At 45.2% G+C, this 16,966-nt stretch overlaps 1 protein-coding gene across 2 annotated transcripts in view; it reads right to left on the bottom strand.

The window, feature by feature from the left end:
• NEUROD4 (neuronal differentiation 4) overlaps window positions 1-15,571 on the bottom strand; it is a 32,243-nt gene extending 16,672 nt beyond the window's left edge. The window contains exon 1 of one of the 2 annotated variants that reach the window (XM_085654787.1): window positions 15,163-15,571. The gene's annotated coding sequence lies outside the window, so the exon portion shown is untranslated. The remainder of the gene's footprint in view (window positions 1-15,162) is intronic. The other variant, XM_085654788.1, reaches the window with a different exon arrangement.
• Between the last annotated feature and the right edge of the window lie 1,395 nt (window positions 15,572-16,966).

Genomic DNA, 16,966 nt, shown 5'->3' with positions numbered 1-16,966 from the left:
GGCGACATGACGCCAGACAGCTGGTATCCCATTTACAGGTGCTTACCAGTTGTTGAGTTGGGAGCTGAATTTGAGCTCGTGCCTGACTTAAGGATCTATTTGGAACTTTACAGGCCTTACCGTGTTACATGTAGGATGAATATATGCCCATTTCATACACTTCCTTTTACAGTGCATATTCAAGTGTTGAAGACACCTCTCTCGAGGTCACCCCTCACTAATGTAGGTACATTCCCATCTTGTTGTTTTAGATCGATCCACCTGAATTCATTCATCCAGATTAAACATTCAGACTCTAATGGGACATGTCTTAAGCTGCAAGCAATAACAATGCATTGCAGTGCAGTATGCGAGCCGTTCAATTCTATAGTGGGGCCTCCATAACACAGGTCACTGTAAATGGCTGCCAAGATGGCTCCATCTGTTGAACACTCACTCCTGATCTACTGAGGTCTGCTGTTACTTCAGGCCATGCCTTTAATTGCCACCCAAGTCATACCAACCTCCAAAGTTTGTTAAACTTATTATAATTGCATTGGTTAACAGAAAGAACTGTTACAGCGCTTCGAGGTAAACTGTAGCATGAAGCTCTATCAGAAATAATTACTAGCAAACTATTTGTTTATTCAATAGGCCTACTGGAATAGTTTGCCTCGCTGTGCATATTCAGTAGCGAAATGACCAAGATTTCTGAATTATCATGTGCTTTTTAGCAGAGCTGTGATATTGTTACACTGGAAGAAGCTATTTGGACCTCAAGTCAGAGTCTGATAATCGGTTGTTGCCCCTCATGGCTCAGTTACACATTTTTTGTTCTTTGGTAAAGTTCGGGTTCGGAGGCAGAAACCATCATTTCCAGTGGGGGAACAGACACATCATACAAAAGAATGCTCCTTAAAACAACTGACAAGATGTACTGGGTATCTATTAGCATGCGTTGGAACATCATTGCTAACAGAAGGTGCAGTCACTTGGAGAAAGCCAATGGCTTCCCTCCCCCACACCACTGCCTCTGAGTTCTAGCATGTGCTGCTGCCAGGTGCAACTAACACATTAGAATTGGCAGGTAACAGGAGAGCACAAAGGCCACAAGGGCCAGGAGTCCAAGGACCTGCTTTGCACCCAACATATTCATCACATTGGGAGTGTGCTTCAGTTATCTAGGATCATAAGCACAAAACAGAAGAACAGCAATTTCCTAATTGCGATTCTTACTGAGTCACTATTGGAAAATCACAATTCCTAAAGTAAGAAAACGTACATCTTGTAAGTAGCTCTTCCTAGTGGGTCACAAGTTGACCTAACTCATGAACATTGAGGTAGGTCTCAGTTTGTGACCCAATAGGAATGATAGCCATCACAGGGATGGTGGCCTGCATGGGTCATCGACCACCATGTCTGTGATTGCTTTATAATAAAGCAATATCCTTTTTTTTTAAATGCAGCTCCTTGTCCTTAAAGGAAAACAACATGCATTTAAAAGAAAAAATAAAGCTTTTTAGTTTCATTTTTTTATGAGTAGACAGTGACCTGTGGGACCACTGCTTGCCCTTCAAAAATATTTTTAACATTTCCAAAGGGGAAGGGACCCAATGGGGACCCCTTCCCATTTGCGAATGGAACCACCGCCTTTGAGGTGTTGGAAAAAAATGAATGTTTTGCAACCATAATTCAGTCGCTAAACAACAATACATACCACTACAATTTGGTATTTAGAATGGGTGCCCTAAACATGCCCCTTCCAAATTCTGAATTGCTAAGCCAAATTGTGATTCAGTAATGACTTACTGAATTGCAATTTGGTATATGTACATTAAAAATTGCATTTTTGCAGTCGCAAACTTTAACAATTGCAAAAAGGTTATGAACCTATGATCCCTAGTCTTTTGCAACATGTTATGTTCACCACATTGTGCGCCTTTTGTAAGTTGACACAAAAATTACTGTTACTTTATATCATGTCTCTACAACTGTTTTATAAACAAGATGAAAAGGACAGAGAAAATATTACACCGCTCTCACTAAATATATGGTCCTACCACTTACATCTGTAAGGTTACTGTACAAACAGATTTTTCCAGAAAACACTGTCATATGGTTTGCAGATTTAGAGACCCTCCTTCCAGAGGACTTTTGAGGGGTGGATCTGGTATAGATTACCACAATCTGAGTTTCAAATCCGTATGCTACAAAGTCAATCTATTGATTGTTGTAATGAAGTTGGGTATCACAATTTCCTTCTATATTCGCTGAATGTTTACAGTGTGAGAAGTTGTGACTTTGTGAATGCAGTCAACATCCTTCTTTGTACACTGAAAACTGATTTTGTTTTTTTTCTGTGGAGCTATTAATGCCAAACTGGAGTCTCTCTTCTTGAGATTTGGATATCTTTCATCAACTGCAATTATTCTCATTTTGCTATAGCGATCTCCGATTTATAAAAGCAACTCTATTTATTCTTCGTTCTTTATCATTCTTTGAACAACGCTATATTTAAATTTGCGATGCTCTATTCATAGACAGGAGAGCTGTTGGCCTATGTGAGATCTTGCTGACCCTACAAGCATTCTAGCTAATGTGTTCCACTCTCTTGAGCTTTACGGGGTCCCAGAGCTTTGCTGATACATTGTTAATCAGGTAAAGAATTTTAAGGGGGGGGGGGGGCAGAATGTTTTGTTCTTACCGTGGAATTGGCAGAATTTTAGTCACTCCGTGGTACTCTTTAACATGACATTCTGCCCAAATTTTTCCAATCGCCGCATGGCAGAATTTTTATCTTGTGATGCTGCAGAAAATGTGAGCTCACAAGTGAGATTTGGCGTCCCATATCCCAATTTTCTGGCGCAGGCAGTCATGGCCAGAGGCTGCCACTCAAGTAAATTTTAACTCCAGTGGCAGCAATATCAACTCGAATGGCCCACGCTCTTGTGCAACGCATGGTTTTGTGCTGATTTTCAGCACTGCTCACACTACCTGCACTAAATTGCAGCACGGCCAGCATATTTTCTGCCTATTGGCAGAACTCTGAGGAATCTTCCGGAGTTTTCATATAACTTTGCGGAATCCCACAGAGTGAAATTCAGCAAGTTCTGCCCGCCCCTACAGAATTTGTTAATTTCCATAAAGGGAAATTTAAGAAAGGACACAATCCCACCAAAAGCCTCAAATGTATTTAAGGTGAGAGGTTGCCCAGACTTTCATTACTGTTCCCTTTATTCCATCTCGTCAGTATATTGGAACTGCATTGTACATTGGGGTATGTGAAATTATTAATTTACTGGCAAAGTAGTCCGCCTTCCCCAAACTTAACTTCTGGGGCTAAATTTCCTACAAGTACTCTTTTGTGCAAAAATTCCCCCGCAATACGTTATTTCTGCAAGCTTTTCTTCCACAAAACCTACACAACGTTTTTTTTCACCGGCAGTTTTTCTGACATCGCCAACTTCTATGGTTGGGGATGTTTATGAAACTATTTGAGAAGTTGGTGAAATCCAACTTTGAAAGCCCTTAGATGTTTGTAACGCCGACATTTCGTTTATTAGATTCTCAAGGTAGCATGTTTTTCTGGTTGTGTGAGCATTGAATAACTTATTGGTCGAGGGGGGTGCTATAACTTTCCAGATATTCCAAAGAAAAACTAAAGTATATATGTTTGTGGATTGGTGTACAGCCTAAGGGGCAAAGGCAGAGTAAACGAGTGATTGGAAGAGTAGCCAGGATCTGCCAGTTGAGATGGGCTGTTACTTCGTCATGCTGTAGTGTTCTTTAAAGAGGTGTGTCTTCAGCTAGTTCCGAAATTGGAGCAGAGTTGGGGGAAGTCCTGGGGGACACAGGGCTGCCAGTCCAGGTCCTTAGAGCCCAATGGAGAAGACCTGTTTCCTTGTTGTTAATGTTTGCAACTTCTTTGTCACGAGCCTTAAGGTGTCCTGGTTGAGACTTTGCTGAGACCTACCAGAAGCAGGGAGTTTGTCAGCAAAAAAGGTTGTGGGGGGGCATGATGGCTTTGTAGCGATCTTCTAATTTTGAATTTGTAAATTTGGCTCGATAGAGAAGTTTATCCTTTCACTAAAGCAAATTGCTTCCTTACTTTTTGTAGACTAGACCCAAATCTTATTGTCATAAAATGACATGTATTTAGTGGCCTACTGGAATTTATATGACATTGTGTGTCACCAGGTAAAACCATCGACTGTGATGTATGGGTGCTCTTCATCAGATAGTCCTCTAGCAGTGGAAGTTATATAAATAATGAGGATCCTGAATTATTCTCTGAACCGTCTTGAGAGTAGCAGTTGTAGTGTTTTCTAAATGATGGGTAAGGTCATTATTTTGCTTGGATCACTGCTCCAGGTCTCCCACCTGGTCAGCGGTTATCCTTCAATTTGAGAAGTGTGCTTACGGTGACGGCAGTTGAGCCTCAATGTGTTTTTGAGTGTGAAAGTTGGGTTTTTGCCTTTTATTGACCCGCTTAAAATGATCTCCGGCTCTTGAAATGCAGTTGACTTAGGTCTGCAACAAATAAAGCAGGCTGGGTATGAATGAACTGCTGTGCTGCACTGCCTTGTATACCACTCTGAGCAGATTGAGAAGCATTTTGTTATTATTTAATAGTTGCATAGTAGACAACAAGTCATTTTAGGGCATCTCAGGACCTTTTGCTATTCCTTTTTGAGAGGCAACATTGTTAGCCTTATTGTGAAAACAAGGGCTGTTCCAATTTCATAAACTCTTTCCTATTTTTCCAGAGTTCTTTCGTTGAGAGCTGGGAAATCCTGTCCGCTAAATTGTGGCGTTAGTGTGCACTGGAATAAAAAAAATCTCTGACTTTGAGTTTTATTCCTGGTGGTGTAAGTGCAAAGTCTGATATGACTTGCCGGAAGCTCTGCATCATGGGACGCACACCATCGAGTGCATTGTGCCACTTGTATTAATCCCCAAGTGCAATGTTAATTGCCGTCCGGCTGCCCCACATCAAACTTGATTTGGACAACACTGAGGCTCAATAGTAACCACTATAGGCCAGTGGGTCCCATCCTGTGGTCTGGGGACACACAGGGGTCGTCAAAGCCTCCTCAGGGAGTCCACGACTACTTAGAAAATTGATTAACATTAACAGCTGAATAAAGTATATATAAAAAAAAATCTAAATGTACAATTCAAAAATTTTAAGTGTACTGTAAATTGGAAGGAATTTGATAAAGGAGACCAAAAATGTCATTAGTATCTTCAGATTGATTTGTGGGAGCAGTGCAGGTGCATTAAACGGAATATAGTATGGATGATGAGTGGACTCAAATTAATTTAGAAAAGATCCAACATTTATTTTAAATTTTGATTATTAAAAAATATTTATATGAGTTTCCGAATTAAATAAAATGTGCCATAATTTGCGTATTTGAATGTTTTTTTCTGTCTTTTTTGTGCATTGTTTTGCGGTTCAAATCATCAACAGTGCTTAGGCTGGGGCCCTTGGCTAGCAGTCATGACTCAGTGGTGGGGTGCCCAGATTACAGTAATAATTTGGTTCCAGTAATGATTAATTGGGGGCCCCAGAAGTCAAAGGTTTGAGAACAGCTGCTATAGGCTGCTCCACCACTGCCGCCTATGGAAATAATGGCTCCCTTCCTGATTTGTCTTCACAAATCCCTGACATTCTAATCAGCTCTGAGACACCCCATGCTAATTGATAAAGCAATGAATATGTTAATCCAGACCCGCCTGGATATCTTGTTTCCCGGCTGTTGAGCAAGGAGCTTTTCTCTTTGCTGCCTGCACAAAAACAGATGATGTAAGAGTCATGTGTGGCCTTTAATCCCCATGCATGTTCATGGAAGGCAAGGGCAGATATTCATCAACAAGAAGATAACAGAACAAGCATCCGGCTTTCATCTAGGGGCGAGGACATCATAGAGCCCCTGTTATCTGCAGGCCTTGCCCCAATGGACACCAGGGGTGCACGTTCTAAAGCATGTTATGGATCCAGGCCTGATAACCCTCTGCAGACAGGCTCCATGCGCATCGCATGTCTGCAGACGTCACTGAACTTTAGAGACAGGTTTACACAGCCTCGGAAAGGTCTGCAGAGAGGGTACACATGCATCTCATTCAATGGTCCCACCTCACAGCACTTGACAGACAGATGTATACCCTACCTGAACTGCCCATATTCACGCCACCACATAGACATGCATGTCCAGTTCTCAGGCCTCTTATGCTCTACTGACTGATTACATATGCAACCTATTCCACCCTCGGATCTCACAGCTCTTTACAGACAGGTTGCACATTATGCTGCACCTTTTAGCGCCCATCTTTGCTCCAATTATTAGATGGGTAAAACATTATAAAGTGCGTGCTGTTTTCCGACTTTCTAAAGCTTTGAAGATAGATCCCACATTTTTCCCTTTCTGTCCGCAGCCCTCACTGCACTGGCACATTACAAAGCCCTTTCAATCTAGGTTCACAGCGCCTGGCAGACCAGCTATATTCAACCAGTGCTTTCAGTCTTTAGGACTCGCAGCACTAAAGAAAGGCTGCAGCTTACACAGCACAATTCATCCTCAGGCCTCACAGCAAACACAGGCTCAGCAGCTTCTGTCGTCTGAGCACACACTGCCCTGCAGGCGGGTTACACATTAACAGTAGGTTCCCTGCTACACCTCCCAACAGAGCAGGCAGATAGGACGTCAAGAGAGGCCCTCTTTCCTCCCACTCTGCAGAACTACACAGGAAAGTGACTACACTGCAACCTCCATCAGACGTCACAGCACTTGACATTATGCATCGCCTTCTACCCTGATAACTCATGGCGCTTTAAAGACGGGTAACATACTGTACAAAACACCCGTCAGACCTTATCGTGCGTCACTGGAACTGTGTGAAGTTTTCACTTTGCAGCTCGTTCCATTCACCCAAGGTAAAGCTTTTCTTCACCTGGCTAGCAAGGTCCTACGGATGGACGTCCTGCTGAGCACGGGTTGATACTAGAATCAATCCAGGCCATTGGTGATCACTCTGGGACTCGTTGCAGTCCATCGCTCTTGTGCCAGTCATGCCACCGCAGAGAGAGACACCAGCCATCAGCAAATCAATCTCCGTCCTCCTCAGAGTAAGGGTCCAGTCCGAACTGCCAGGCAAGGTTCCCTCAGAAGGGGCACAAAAGCAACCACAGGCAACCGTAGGTGGTCTACTGTTATGAGTAGCCTCCTACTTGGTCAACATGTTTCAAAAGCCAATCCCCTTGGCTTTCTCTTCAGGACTGTGCGTGATCCATATGTCACTCACATATAATGTATATGTAATATGTACCTAATATGGTTTGACAATCAGAACATGCTTAATTCGGCATGTAATAAAGTACCAATTAGGAGGCTACTCATAACAGTAGACCACCTACGTATTCCCCAGTGTTTTAATGTTACGAGCTAGGGAAGTGAATAAAGTTTCTTTTTTTTCCACCAGTCAAGCAACTTTTATCATTGCACCACTATTTTCTTTGACCCTATCACTCTAACTCTTACACCACACATAGCCTTTTTCACTGTATTAAGTGCTCCCACATCTCTGTAGGTTGTAGCACGCCCCGCCCCGTAAAGGGACGGGAAGACCCCCATGATGAAGGAGGACACTAAGGGATTCTTAGTGTGTAAGCGGTATTTTAAAAACACATAGGGGCATATTAACAAGCCAGGCGATAAAATTATCGCTGTTTTAGCGGCAGAAAACTGCCGCTAAAACGGCGATAATGGGGTTGATAATATGCTCTATGGAATTCCAATTGAAGCCCATGTTAGACGTCCTTCAGATTTAACATGGGCTTCAATTGGAATTCCATAGAGCATATTATCAAGCCCATTATCGCCGTTTTAGCGGCAGTTTTCTGCCCCTTAGTGTCTCCCATGACAACTCTTTGGGTTAAACACCAACTATCAACCATTTTCATTAGAATTTCTTCACACAAGGAAGGATATATTGAATATTGGTAGAATCTCTTTGTTTAATTATAGCTGCATAGGAGGATGATTCCACTCTTATACCTCTCCACTCCCTCCTTTTGATTTTTTGGTTTAGTGGCTGCCAGTTGCAGGATAGGTGGTTTACTCACTGCTGATCAGAGATGTCCCTAGCTCTGAAGAACAACAGGTAAAACAGCACGCGGTGGTAATTCAGCTTTCCCGGAAGTCCTGCCACTTGGCGGACGCAGGTTTGAGTGACTCACCTTTGCAGAGTTGCTCATCTCCGCTCGAAGGTTTCCTTCATACAGCACCATCTACCCTCGCAGCGCATAGACGCCATGCCCAGGTGTATACAGCACTTCCTATCATCAGAGTCCTCTCGCTGTTCAGGTAGGATAAACACAAACCCCACTTTCAGACCTTAAACCCAGAGTGTACAGACAGGTTACACACTAGAGAGCGCCGTCTGTCCAGAGACCTCGCAGCCGTTAAGAAACAACACGGCACTTCCTGTCAGACATAGCAGCACTTGACAGGCAGGCTAAGCTCACACAAAACCCGATTTTCAGACGTCACACTGCTTTACAAACAAGTTCGACAAAAACAGCATGATCTGTCCTCTGTATGTACAGAACATTTGGGCAGGTTACACACAACGATTCCCTGTCCTCTGACGTCACTTTGTCATGGCGGGTTTCACAGCGCGCACCATCTGTCATCGTAGCTCGCAGCAGTGAACAGATTGTACATTAAGGAACCCGTTCTCACGGGTATGAGAGGAAGACAGGCGCAAGATCAGTGGCTGTCTTGAGGGGAAATGTGGGTCTGCGCCCGGAATCACCTCCTTTCAAACAGGGTCGCTACCACCGCCCTCTACATAGACGAAGAATGTATTCGTGAGTAGGATCCCGGGGGCTCTGGGGGAAGAGGGGTCTGGAAACCAAGTCTGCACAGGCAGTCCAAAACAAACAGAATTGTATTTTGGAACTTGGTCCTTTTCTGAGCCTGCACACAGATGACAAACGTGAGTTTTCTACAACCAAGGGAGGTGGAAATATCATGGTAATTTAGAGTCCCTTCTGGAAGAAACAGAGACCCCGAAATATCTACAAGTTACCATAGCTGGTAGCTCCTGGCTGCCTGTGCTTCTATGCCACCCTTATGCTTGTAATTGATAGGTTAGTTGCTACTGTAGATTCTCCATATCTGTAAATTGCCAAAGCTGGTAGCTTCAGTTGGCTGTATTTCTATGCTATCCTTATGCTTCTTATGCTTGGAAATGATAGGTTAGTTGCAACTGTAGATTCTCAATATCTGCATAGCAGAGCCTGAAAATAAAAGGACATTTGTGCCTCCGCTCCCTGGGTGCCAGAAGGAGGAGGACAGTTGTGTCTATAGTTTCTCTATGGCACTACACCAGTGCAACAAGTACGTTGTTTCTAATCTTGGTGTCGCGGGGCTCCTATTGAATGGTTGGCATCACGCCTGATAGGAAGAGGCAAAGTGAATTCTCGGCATTAATATTACATAGGCCATGTCACGGTTTCAACAACATCAAGGCAAAGTGTGCATAGCAGGTCATTTCCCACACATGTGATGTGTTAGCTCCCAGTGCGCGCACACTCTACACAGAGCGGTCATTTGCACCTGCATGTCCACCATTGGCTGCTTGAAGCTGGGGGTGAGAGGAAGAGGGCAATACTATGTTGACACTTCAACACCACCTATAGGAAGCCTCGCAGCCAGAACTCTACAAACTGTCAGAGTCGCTCATTACATTGAGGGACAGATTGTGAATGCCCTGAACATGGTGATCCATGCGTAAGCCCTTGCTTGCAAAGGGATTGCGATTATAGGCGCTGCAATGTTTATCGCAATCAGTAATTACAGGGTGCACTAAAGTCTGCTGCCCCCAACTTCGTGTTCAATTTTGACAAGACCTGTCAGAATTTCACAGGTAAAAAATGCTTGGAAAATTCTGCAACATGTAGGTTTTGGTGCTTTCAGAAACAAAACCGGCATGGTATGCCCCATTTCAGGGGGAACATTCAGAACAGTTGATTATTATTTCACCCAATGAAGCCCAAACACCTCAGTGTCGGATGTTATCAGTAGTGATTTTGCACACAGCACCATGTATATCTAAACTTGTCTGCCCACAATCTTTGACATTATGTGATCTTTAGCACATGTTGCTTCATTTCTGATGTCTACACCCAGCACTGGCATCTGTTTCATGAGAGCCCGCTAGGGTGTTTTTTATTATTGTTACTTTTGAACCTACCTTTTTATCGCATGCAATGACTTACATGGGGCTTTCTATCCGTTTAACGTGATATTAGCTACATGTTTTTCCAATTGCTCACTTTTAAACTGTGGTTGTACATTGTAATTTATTTATGTTTTGTACATCTGTACTGTCTTGTTGTCTACTGTACTTTTATGGTCTTGAAAACCGAATAAAGTATGATGACTGACTGATAATTATCACATTCAGTCAGGGTAAATTGCAGTCAGGGTGTCGGTACAGGTTTTGAGTCGCCAATGCGGATCTGTCTCAAAATGGTGTCGTTTTTCTCCTTGACTGTTTGACTTCCAGGGGGTGAATCAGGGGGAAAAAACTCACATTTTGACCTATAGTATGGTTGTTGCATGTATATAGCTCTTCAGACATGAAACATGCATGATTGTGTTTGTGCTCTTCTGGTATAGTTGGTAGAGTTTAACAATTAGGCTTAGCCCTCCTGCCACAAGCGTTACCAGAGGTGAAGTGTCCTCTGGGAAATTTTGGGAGATTACCTGTAGGACAATGCCTCTTTAAGGTAGGTAATGTGAGTCACAGCCAGCCACGTCAGATGAGGCTAAGCTGGAATTATCAGGAGGGCTTGACATGTGGATTACTGTACCTCAGTAACCCCAGCCTTTCAAAAGCACCAACCTGCCTGGAAATCTTCCATTTTCTTTATACACAGATCCATCCCATTATGAAATCAGAAAGTGTGAAGTAGCATAACTCTCATAAATGCTAGGATATGTTTCTGCATTATTTGAAAATCTAGAATCTCAACCTGATTATTAAAAATCAATAAAGTAAAAAAAATGTTTTAACCGCTTCAGTGCCCATGACGAGATGGTCTCGCCATGGAGCGCGGTTGCGCTGTGCCCATGACGAGACTATCTCGTCATGAACCCCGCCCGCTAAACATAAGCATGAATAGTGGTGTATGTGGAAGGGGTGGATCGTTAGTGATCTGCAAAAGTATGTGGGAGCGCCATTCCTAAAAACAAATTGTGGGGGCAGCTTCTTGCTAATGGGGTTGACTTAACGGGTATCTTGACAGTATGTTTTTTGTTTCCACATAAATCCTGCGACGAGTCTTCCTCCAGTGTGTACATGACTGAACTCCTGCTTTCTCCAATGTTAGTTTTTAGGCCCGGGGTGGACACTTGCGAGGGTGCTCGTTCACATCCCACGCAGTCTCCTGCATGGAAGAGCCGGAGCATCTGGCGTTATTTTTTGCTGCGCGCTCTGTTATGAAGACCAGCTTGTGGCTTAGCAGAATAATGATCCGTCCCTAATATCACTAATGAGCCTCTGGGGCCATCTGCCATGGCAGCGTCAGTTCTTCATGCGCGGAGCCCAAACATTCTTCAAGATGGGGCCTGCCATGGCCGAGGGATGCTCCCTGCATCGGATCCTGTGTTGACCTCTAGAGTCGAGATCCAGTAGGGTTCTGATGATCTTTGCAGAGAGGGTTTAAGTTGTCAACCTGCTTGAGTGATCTCACCCTTCTCTCCAAGGATGGCATCTATTTTTATTTTTATTTATTTATTGGGTGCACACATCATCAGGGAGGGGATGTCTAGGAGCCTTGGCAGCAGGGGATATTACACTGTACGATGGTAAGATTATAGGGTGAATAACCAAGATTTCAAGAGTTTTTTAAAGAGTGTGAGATCAGAACAGGCATGGATGGACGAGGGCAGTTGGATCCACTGATGAGGGGCCAGGAATGAGAAGGGGCGGTTCCCAAGCATTGCTTAGACAGGAAGCTGACCCTGCATATGGAAGTGCTTTGGGATCTCTTCAAAAGGCAGAGTAATACATTTTGGAAAAAATGTCAGAGAGATTTTCTAGCAGTGTAGGGACGGTGAGTCTGCTCTGCCCGGTTGGGCCATTCTTGGCAAGACCTATCTTGAAGGCACACCCCTTAGAGATTAGAGCCAGCTCTCGGCTTTACAGGTCTCAGACTGGCACCTTAGCTCCGCCATCGAGAGAGTCTAGTGGGCCTCACGGCTTATCCTCTGTCGGACAAAGCTAGGCCTCGTGCAACACAAAACTCCCATGCCCACAGTCCAGATCACTGAGCTATCCCTCGTGTTACACAGATCTTACCGGCTCACACCGTAGACAGTGGACAGAGCTATCCCTCGTGTTACACAGACCTTACCGGCTCACACCGTAGACAGCTGAGGTAAAGTACACACACGTGGTCGAACCTTGTTACACACAAGCTGATTACATAGCATGTATCTCAAGAATCACACCCTGTATGGTATACACAGCAGAGATATCTCTCGGGTTCGCCGATTTCACAGTCACACACTTTAAGCAGCAGATCTATTCCATCTGATTACACAGGTCTCATGCTTCAGACGAATTAGAGGCGCGTGTTAGACAGCAGTGCTGTCACTCAGGTCACGTTTCTCCGATGCACGTTAGAAAGCAGAGCCACCTTTCGAGTCACCCGTGTGACACACTCACATGTTAGACGGAAGAGCGATCGCCGCGGCCGCGTGACTTCCATGCAGGTACTTAGACAACAGAGGTGTCCCCGAGGCCACGTGTCTGACACCTTAGCCATCGGGAACATTTCTCTAAATCCATGTTATTGATGCCGCCCAGTGACCCCGGCCTCGTGCTCTCCACAGTCCCCGCGGCAGGCCGGCCGCCGTGCTTTTCTTGTCACACAATAGCCCATCTGTGCCTCGCGCGCACAAAGACAAACACATCTGTGAACAGAGAACTTCCACCGTCCGGAAGTGAGAGCTCCGGCACGGCCGCTGCGCGTGTCCGTGCGCCGCGGGGTCCTCTGTGAGTGAGTGCCAGGGGTAACCTCTCTTCGGGCGCCACATACTCACCAGTAGGGCCAGGGGCGTAACCAGTGTTTCATGTGCCCTAATACAATGCAAGGAATAGTCCTCTGTCTCATTCATAAATAACCAAGGTTCAGTGGACCCCTTACAGCCTCTGAGCTCCGGTGTCATTGGACCTGCTCCACTAATGGAAACTACGCCCCTGAGTGAGGTTCCTCTCTGAGGGGCTCACTCTTGGGTGGGATCCTTCTTTGAGTCATTTACTCAGCAATAGTTTATTTCCGTGGGTGACTGATTGGCTGAGTTCCCCATATGTGAGGTGGTCATTGAGCGTGACCTGCGGGTGGGATCATTTGAAGCTAAGGGGGGGAAGAGGGGCGTCCGATTGTACATTACTAAGAGGTGGGGCCCCTCGGTGTGTAACACTCGTAGGTGCAGCCCCTTTCTGTTACTTATTTAGGGGTGGCATTCCTCTGTGTGTAACTTAGTAAGAGTGGAAGGTTCCTCTGTGACTTACTGAAGGGGAGTTCCTCTGTGAGGGACTGAATAAATGCTGCGGGACGTCAGTGAGGGAGTAACCAGGGCAGTAGTCTAGTCTTTGTGATTTCACCTCTGACCGTGAGTGCATTCGGAGGCCGTTATTCATAGGCGGGGCCATGAATGACTGAAGTAGGTAAGTGGGAGACAATGTTGGTGCAAGCTACCCGGTGACACGGAGAGGTTGGTGGACGTCTCTTTTAGAGAAATCTGAGCTACCACGAGGGTTCCTGTGTGCCACGGTTGGCCCCTTTCCTTCCACGGAGATTGCTCCACCCCCCCCCCCCCCCCCTCAATCGCCCTCTTTGAGAATGTTGTTTTGACAGCCACCGGGCACGAAGATCTGACACGTAAGATGTAGATTCCCTGCCCAACTCGGCCTGACACCTCCTCGGCTGTGCTTACCTGTGAACCACTGGTAGGGCAATCAATGCCATCCAATTACGGGTGTGTCTTCTGTTCTTTTCTACTTCAGCTTTCTCGCTTTTTTTTCTTTCACCTAGATTTCTTTTGAAGGTCACCCTTCGGTGCTGATTTTGTTTCCCCGTTTCTTTCAGTCTCGTTTTCTCTTTTTTGTAGTCATGTTTTAAACACTTCTATTATTCTCCCTCGACTCTTTCTCAGGCCAACTTCTTTTATTCTGCATTTCAGTGGTCATTCTTGAATTCGGCTTCACTTAATCTTATTTCTGTATTTGATTTTCTTTCGTCATGCTTCTCTATTTTTTACCTTTCCTTGTGACCCAGAGTCTATGTATTTCTTTTTTTCGTTGTCTTTCTTTCAATTTTCTTTATCGTTTGTTCTCGTACCTCCCGCATTGCAACTGTTTTGCATCGTGTTTGAGTGCTAGTTATTTTCTTCGTTTTCTCTATTTTTTGTTAACTTTCCTTTGGTTTATTCTTTTCTTTTACTCTTTAACCTTTCTTTGCTTGATATTTTTCCTTAAAATGTTCTTTCTTTACTGACTTTTTGCCTGTTCGTTCTATGAATTACCCCAACCCTCTGCTGCATTTCATTACCACGTTGCCACTTTCACCGGTTCTGAACATTGCACCCAAGGACAGGCGCCTAAGGTCCGAATGACCTATGCTGTTCAACTATTGAATAACGAAATGAATTCTTTCCATCAAAAAAGTTAGAAGTACATATTGTGATTAAAAAAATATTTTGAGCAATTCATCTCAGACCGAATAGCATGTCTATAATAAATGGCACAATAGAGAAAAAAGCCACGCCAACTATTTTTTGCATGTTTACGTTTGCTCTTTCACCTTATTATTCACATAAAATTTGCATAAATCTTAGCACAAGCAGCCTTGCACCCGTTTTACGCTTGCTCTGCTTTCATACGCGAGGAAACAAGACACGCGAACAGCGGAAGCTTTGGAGTTGGAATTAAACATCCAGATTTCGCGACACTTTCGACATTAGCTCAAATATAATTTGTTACGCAGGGTTTAGATATTCCTTGTTAGTTGCAGAGGTACCAAAATAAATAAAAGGTTGCAACAACTAAGAAACACGCCGCTCCCTGCATCTCAATACAAAATCATTACACCAAAAGAAGTGTTACCTGAAGACTAACCCTCGGCTTCGCTGAGCGCCTTTGGGCTTCCTACAGATACCCTAAGCTCGCGATGAGTAGGCTGGCATTCCAGCTGTCAGAACAGCTTTCGGAGGGTTGAACAGCTCCTGGATGAAAGGCCCTTCTGTGTGCTCAGGTATCCGGCGACGGTTGTATGGACACCGCCCAGCACCACTTTCAGCACCCGCGGGCGGCGGTCAGCTCCCTTCTGCTTTCAGCACCCTTCCTGTGTGGACAGCACCGCGTTTGTCAGCCTCCCGGTCTCAGAGCCGTTCCCTTCCTGCTCCGGCGGTCCCGGCCTTGTTCAGCACCCAGGTCCTCGGACAGCTTCTTCCTCAGGCGCTTAGCAGACAGCACACACTCGCTGGACAGCTGCTTGTCCGTCTGTGCAGCACCGTCAGCTCCAGGACGCTTTTGTGCGGGTGCCTCCCTCTCCAGTCACTTCTGGTCCACTGCTCGCAGGCATGCTCCGCCCCTCTCAGGTTGGTGGGTAGCAACTGGTGGTAGCCAGAAACCCCCCGCACGGGATGGGGAGGGCTAGCTGCCCTTTCAGACTCGTCTGACACCGGACCCCTAGCAGGGCCATCTGTGAAAATCATTAGAAATGTATTAGACTGTGATTTGTCATTCATTTGTTCTCCTAAGTGGCAGCAATAGGAAAGCTAGCCATTATGTATGTGGCGCTTGATGCCACTGCCGTAAACCTATTGACGCTTTAAAAGTATCCTATTATGAGCAATTTTATAATCTTAGCTTATTGCATGTATTTTTTTTTATTTGGAATATTCCAGATCGTGTTTCTGCTGCACAAGCAAGGAATCTGGGCTGTTTAAAATATGGCTTTAGAACATTATTCTGGGCGGACTGGCATCCTTGCAGTTAAGTTTACACACAGATCTTTGCAGCGGTTTCACTGACTCGCTGAGTCACCTTTCCAATTGAGATATGCATGCCGGGTGTCGCCCAAGCACCTCTTGACCGTTGTGTAGTCTATTGCAACGCAATTGCCTTTATAGAGCGCTCACTACCTCTGGCGAGGCTTTGAAGCGGTTTGTGGCATTCTTTGGAACTAAAATTACTGCACCGCAAGTTCCCGAAATAGGGCAATTAATTGTTCAAATTGTTTGTTTTAACAGTCGGAACACCGTCGCTCTCATTTTATCAGCTCTGTAATGACAAATGGTTGAGTCGGCCCTGCTGAAGTGCAGTTTCTGCAAATGTTGGCACCGCAAGTACTAAACCCACTCCCCTGTCCTGCTGTCTGGTACACTTTAAGCATCTCTCCTCTCGGAGGAAGACTGCCTTACCAAATGCATCTCAGAAGAACCCTGACGGGAAAGGTCTGGAGGAACTGGGAGCAGGGAAGGGAAGACCCGAGAACATCATGCTAGAATCTTCCAACTCTGTGCTGGGGGTCACTATCCAATTGTCCCGCGTCTTCTCTGAAACGAAATCCTTGCACAGATGGCACAGAGATGCCCGTGAGTGAGGCCGGGCTCGTCTGTGCTGGAAGCGACATCTGTGCCATGCTGTCAAGTGCAAAGCGTTGGGGGAGGGGAGAGCTCCTTGGTCTGAGAGCCTGAGCGACGCAGGAACACGCGAAAAAGAGGACGCAGAGTTCAACACAAAGTGCAACCCGAGGGTCGCTTCTTTCCTTTCCCGTCAGTTAAGGCGGGGCTTCGGTCAGATGAGTTTGTCGGCCGTGCGTCATTGTAGTCTGACTTTTGCGCCGATTTTACTCGCACGCGCAGCGGCTTTGTTTAAAGCAGCGGTAATAATAGGGTGCGGATTT

The sequence above is a fragment of the Triturus cristatus genome, chromosome 4_1 (assembly GCF_964204655.1).
Source record: "Triturus cristatus chromosome 4_1, aTriCri1.1, whole genome shotgun sequence".
NCBI classification, from domain to species: Eukaryota; Metazoa; Chordata; class Amphibia; order Caudata; family Salamandridae; genus Triturus; species Triturus cristatus.
This window is presented reverse-complemented; position numbering and strand designations above follow the sequence as displayed.